The sequence below is a fragment of the Haliotis cracherodii genome, unplaced genomic scaffold (assembly GCF_022045235.1).
Source record: "Haliotis cracherodii isolate W230 unplaced genomic scaffold, xgHalCrac1.p SCAF_4, whole genome shotgun sequence".
NCBI classification, from domain to species: domain Eukaryota; kingdom Metazoa; phylum Mollusca; class Gastropoda; order Lepetellida; family Haliotidae; genus Haliotis; species Haliotis cracherodii.
The window spans coordinates 73333946-73340834 of NW_027266297.1; the positions used below are offsets into that span (position 1 = coordinate 73333946).

A 6889-nucleotide genomic window follows, 5' to 3' on the forward strand; every position below is an offset into this window, starting at 1 on the left:
TCTTTGTTTCCGACTTGGATAGTCCCCGCTTCATGTCGTACTCTAATTCCCGTAAGGAGATTCGTAGCTCATCAAAACTAGCTAGTGAGTCAAACTTGTGTCCAGATATAGCCTTCATTGTTGGTTTCAGACCACTCCAGAACATGTTTCTCAGCATCTCATCCTGCTCCTTCATGGGAATTATATGGTGCTCAGTGATCTGTGATAGGAGGTGTTCCAGGCGGCAGCCCCAACTAGCAACATCTTCATCCTCCGTCTGGGTTGCACTATAGAACTGTGCCATGAGGGTTTCCCTGCGCCTAACTGTGCCATAAATACTTTGGAGCTTCGAAAGTAAATCCTTGGTAGAAGCTGTAGATCCAAGTCTCATCGCAACTCTAGCAGCCTCCCCCTTGAGAGATCTGCGGACAGCCTGATCTATAACATCTGAGGTATAGCACTTGGACTGAAATAAACAATCAACTTCATAGGTCCAGAGGTCGAAAGGAGCATCCTTTCCTGTGTCATCTCCACTAAATAAAGGTAACTTTGGGAATTGGTGATAAGCCACAGCTTGGGCTTTGCCTTCCACTCCTGGAGGTGGCACCGACTGTCCATGTAGACTTGGCTCTTCCTTTATCAAGGGCCCCCCTTGCTGTGCCATTCCTTGGATCCATGCCTTCAGGTCCTCTGGTGATTGGTCCTTGGGCTCCATACCAAGCTTCCTGAACAGATTAGCCACAGGCTCCAATTCATCCTCCTTAAATTCCATGATCACAGAGAACAGGAACCATGAGTAGCAAAGTAAATAAAGTACAAAAAAAATATGCAGATGGGTAAACCCACGAAGTCGAATTGTCTTGAGTGGGAAAGGTAGAAATGTCGATTCAGAAGAAAATAGCGTGGAAAAATGGAGGCTATAGACAAATAACTTTGCACGTTATGCAACAGAAATACTGACAACTACTCGTTGTCCTACGGCCATGGATGTCGGTGTACATGTGTAACGGACGCGTGAATGCGGACACGAAGAAAAAAACAAACAAACATGAGCAACCTGATAATTGTACTATTCCCCAACAATGACTAAGTATCTTAGGTACGCTACGCTGCAATGAGTCAGTGGTAAATGTTTATCTGGTTAGTATGAGGGGGATTATGCAATAGTAGGTGCCAAAGTGAAGTGCTCGTCTAGTTCGTCATAAACTTACAAGTACACGCAAATGTATCCTACTTTGCCTATATGACAAGTAACAACTGTATTTGGTAATGGTATAACCAAATAGGACCTGGAAGAATACTTGGTTCAATGGGGTAACCAAGTGTGGTTAATGGTTAAATATGTTAAATTAACTGTCAGCTAAATTGATTTAATGCCTTAACAATTTAAGGTTTTAGTTTGTTTTCGGTAAGGGGGTGCTATAAGCAAGTGGGGAAGGTTTCACATACATCAATGATTCACACACAACTTTCAAACTAAAAAATATATAAACAACCTATTTATTTATTAAATAATCTTAATACATGTTTACTGGGATGAGCGCTGATGTTATCCTTGAACGGGTACCCGCAAAATATAAACTGAGCTAAACTAAACTAAGCTAAACAGAGCTGAGCTGAACTAAACTAAACTAAACTAAACTAAACTAAACTAAACTAAACTAAACTAACATGAAAAAACAAGCCGGCATATGCATTTCTCCAGTATATAGGCCTTTACGTAAATCAATATTTACAGATTTGTCAATCACTTGTGACCGCAGAGGAAGTCAAAGTCTATACACCAAACAACAGTTCATGTGGTCTTGGCTGTGTACTGTACACTGTAGACCAGGTCTGTAGTATCACATCTGAGGTGCGTCCTCTATCCAACGTTGGTGGTACGTCACTGATAAATCCTCACTGGGGGCTCCATTTGTAACCGGGGGTGTTTATGAATAACACAGGTCGTTAATTGTCGTGAGGATTTATTATCAGAACACACAATCGCCCTGAAACATATTAAATGTAAAGATATATATACACGTAAATATATATGTATGTTAATATACACAAACACAGATATATAAGAGCACATCACATTATATTCATTCGCATCGTCACACCGACGACATCATAGACATAGATAGAACTCTTGCTTTCAACAAATACATTGAAGGATGTGTTATAACTTACAATAACTACATATACATTTGTATCCCTATACATGTGTAATAATATGATAAATACAATTAATTAATTTCATTAATACACAAGAAAACACAAGCATACCCTGTAGGTGAAACTGGGGCGGGAACTGTGTTCACCAACGCAATGTGACAGGACTTATGGTGCCTGCATCTAAATACAAATACAAAGACAAATATACTTACTTAGGTAAAACGGGTTACCGTAGAAAACATGAATTATGTGTTACACATAACATACCAATGAATGCTTTACATTATACATAAATAACATTGTCATAAGCAAACACATACATCATAAATACATACCCACTCGCTCATTCATTCTCAAATGAAACATTTAGGAAAGGTGAAGATATACAGTGCTAACCTAGTTACAACATTTACATGGCTGCAATTATATGACTACATGTAATGACCTACCTAAATATGTATTAAGACTGTGTAACACTACAGCTGATTACACAAATAGATGCAAGTACATTATAACAATACGTATAGAAACATTACTAACCTATTTGGACGGTCTCAGATGAAAATACTACACAGAGCAGAAATTTGTTGTCCGCATGGCAAGGTGTAGTGGCTGGTGTGCAGGTTAAATGCTGGGTGTTAGTATTTGAAACAAGGCCAATCAGGCGCAAGCTGTACTAAACAAAGGACCGACCCAAGCTACCTACTCTACCCCACAACCAGTAGAAGTTAAAAGAAAAGAAAACTCCACGCAGAGAACAAGTCGTTAAACAGAGCTGTTAAATTCAGCAGCCAAACAGGTTTATTTAATTTAATTCAACATAATAAAAGGTTAAAACACCATTTCATTACAAAACATTATATGTATACAAATATATAAAATACATACAATATGCATAGATACAACACTGCCACACATTGATCATCAACATACAGGCAGTATCAACTAGGTCAGTTGGGCTGTGTGTCACTGCTGACCATTATATTACATAGAGAATCTCATCTGAGTGTCTTTTGATATCATATATATATTAACACGAGTTGATAAAAGTGGAAAAACTCCAAGGCTGTGCCGGGGAGTTTTCCCACTTTTATCAACGAGTGTTGTTATATTTTGTATCAAAAGACATGAGGTGAGATTTTATTTATCATCCAACATCATTCTTCCAACTATTTCAGTTTGGAAACAGTAATAAGCAGTGGCTAAGTGTAAAAAGTACTGCTGACAGCCTCAGTAGCTGAGCCATTAGTGATGTCATTTGATTGTGACGTCATGGTTACAATGACGTCAAAATGGTCTGCCTAGCATTGTGATGCAATTTCATTGCTGCTATGTCTACAATGTAGAGAATACCACACTCATTCTCGTTAGATACCATTTTTTATTACTCATCCGTGAAGAGATCACCCGTTTAATAAACATACAGCGGTATTACACATTGTTTAATAACATCACGTGCACACGGAACTATTTTTGGCCGGCCATATGATACATCACATGACCAAACAAAATGGCTACTGTCAAAATGTACCGATTCTCACCAGGGCGTGACTACAAATACTTTTTCTTCAGATGAATTATCATGAAATCGAAAAAATAATATGTTCTAAATATATGGATGAGAAAATATTTATTAATAATAAATAATAAACGACATGAAAATTAAAGTACATATAGCAGACGATGAATCTATCGTCAAGTGAATAATCCTATCACAATGGCAACCGAAGCTATAAAAGTAATTTTGTGTCAAAATTGATGGTCAGCTGAAGGGACGGGTGCTATCGGTTGTTCAACCTTTAGGGACATACAGCATGTTCAACGTTAAACTGGATGATGGTTCCATGAAACGTACCTCGCTATCGAACGCAACGAATTCCGGAGACAGTTTCGGCCATGTTACCCCCACCCACCTTTGTTGATAATGACAACAGTTTGTTCGATCTTAATGATCTATTCAAAGATGACTTTTTTTATATTGTGCCTGTGCCTCTAAAGGGGGATGAAATACCTGTTCCGCCAACCTACTGTGACGATTCCGAAATTGCGAATTTCATTGCAACAAATCAGAATGTCAACACTTCCAGGAAGACTGCGTATGACATGAAAATCATCACTAGATTCATGCACGAGCAGAATGACTTCAGACAACTAGAAGCCATTCCTGCCCATGAACTTTGTTAACTTTTATGCAAATTCTTTATGAACGTCAAAAAGGGAGACGGGTCCGATTATGAGCCCACAAGTTTGAGGGGGATGATTGCCAGTATAGACAGGCACCTCAAAACAAAATTTTACGGGAAATCAATTAAGCACGATTTAGAGTTTACACACGTCAGGGAGGTACTGAAAGCCAAACAAAAAATGCTAAAACAAGAGGGTCTCGGAAACTTACCTATGCGTGCGCAGTCATTAAGTCAGAACGACATTAATTGACACATTATGGAAATCCGGGGAATTAGGTCTCGAAACTCCCGAGTCCATTTTGAATACACTTTGGTGGCACAACACGACACATTTTGGACTTCGTAGCGTTACTCCCCATTGAAATATGCACTGGGGAGACGTGATGTTGAATCAAGATGGAAATGGAATGGAGTACCTGCAGTTTGCTGAGCGGCAAACCAAAACACGCACTGGTGTAAACATCCGGGATGTACGGACTGTCACGCCGAAAGCTTGGGCGACAGGTGACAATTGCTGCCCCGTCCTTGCGTATAAGCGCTATGCTAACCTTAGACCAAATGGTTTCTGTGGCCATGACACGCCCTTCTACTTGGCAACAAATTCTAAAACTGCTCCCGCTCCGACACATCCTTGGTTTAAGCGACAACCTGTTGGCATCAACAAGCTTGGGTCCATAATGAAACGCATGGCAGCGAATGCAAAACTTGAATCTACCAAACGGTTGACGAATCATTCCGCCCGAAAGTATCTGGTCCAAACTCTTTCTGAGAAAAATGTTCCACCTACTCAGATAATGCAAATCAGTGGCCATAGAAATGTGCAGAGTGTCAATAACTATTCACAAATTTCTGAAGAGCAGCACAAACACATCAGTACATTGATTGACAGGCCTAGTGATTCTTGCACTTCACAATCACTGCTCTGTGTTCCGACTTGCCAACCGTCGACCGTCTCTGCTCCATCCCAAACTTTCAATGTGACAGCTAGCCAGTCTCGCACACTCAGCTCTATCTTTGCCGGTACAATCACCAATTCTGTCAGACATGAATCGCCAGTGATAGAAAGTTTGAAAACAGACTGTCATCGGGGGAATCCCTCTGCCTGCGGTCATGTGACGTTGTGACCTTGGCCTTGTCAACGAACGATTAAACTTGTTTTGTTATTGTTTTCGAAATATTACCGCAGTTTCGAAGTTTCGCAGGAAGTTCATTAAAGTAGATTTATTGTGGAAAAAAAGAGCGTTCGGGTGTTTTCTCCATTGGAATTGCTAAAATTTTGATATTATAGATGCACTTGACGATGACTATTTTCATGACTTTGTATTCATACGCATGACCTGATTTGAACTCGGGATGCGACGTACGGAGTCAATCAGCTGATTTTTACGTAGGTACAAATGACGAGTAATAAATAAAATACTAAACTCGCTCCCGTGTAGTACCAATTTTATGAAACTCGTGAATAGTTCTGGTATCTGACTCGCTTTCGCTCGTCAGATACCAGAACTATTCACTCGTTTCATAAAATTGGTACTACACGGGAGCTCGTTTAGTATTCTATAATACGAAACTCGTGTACTTTCTATGGTATCTAACGAGAATGAGTGTGGTATTTTATTTATAACCAACGTTAAATATATATTTAGGTGTAAAAACATAACAACTCTCGTTCGTTAGCAGACCAAACTAAAACCGGTTGCAAAATCTGGTTGCGCGTGAATATTGATATATGGCCAAACATGGGCATTGTTGACATTTCTGTGCATACGCATTAACAACATGCATTATGTTCCTGCTGTTGTGTTTGCAAACAGCACCGACGCTCAAGACCCTTTTGGAAGAATTTCTTCAACGTATGGTAATTCAAGCGCCATGTTGTTAGTACGCAGGACACCTATAAGAAAAATTGAAAAGTCACATTTGAATATCGGACCAACAGTCGGTCACTCGCACTGCCGTCTCAAAATGCAATCAAAATGGTTCGGTTTCCTTGATCTATCAGCTGAATTAATATCTTGTCCGTACTATTTTGGAAGAGGGAAATTAGAGTGTTCGCCAAAGACATTCATGTTAACTGTACCATCCTATATACTGAAGACGTGAAAATCAACAAACTCAAGTATGCGTGCATGACAGTGACAGCTTCAAACTAAGGGCAAGGTCACCACCGGAATAAGAAAAGACAATCTACTCACAGCGTTTTACGCTAGAGATGGGGAATGTTAATGTTCACATTTGGGATATTTTGGGCCACATAATCAGAAGTCAGGCACACTTCGAATGATCTGTGTCGGAAATGTTCACTTTGAGTGATCATGTAGTCTCATTGGACCCTCGATCTATGGATCGGTAGTCGTACATTGTAGAAGGCAATAGCTCGATTATGTTATGTCTGTAGAAGCTCTATGCATAACCTATATAGAGTGCAAACCGAATTTGATGCCTGTGACTAACTTAATTGGTTTAATATAGTGTTTGTAAATACCTCTCGCACTCATGAGATTGCTTAAGTTCTGCCTTATAGTTGCAAAATGAATGACGTCTGGCGATTTTTTATGAATGAA

At 39.6% G+C, this 6889-nt stretch overlaps 1 pseudogene; it reads left to right on the forward strand.

Moving 5' to 3' along the window:
• The first annotated feature begins 4035 nt into the window (after window positions 1–4035).
• Window positions 4036–5449, forward strand: LOC139479655 (uncharacterized protein KIAA1958-like; annotated as a pseudogene).
• Window positions 5450–6889: the final 1440 nt, after the last annotated feature.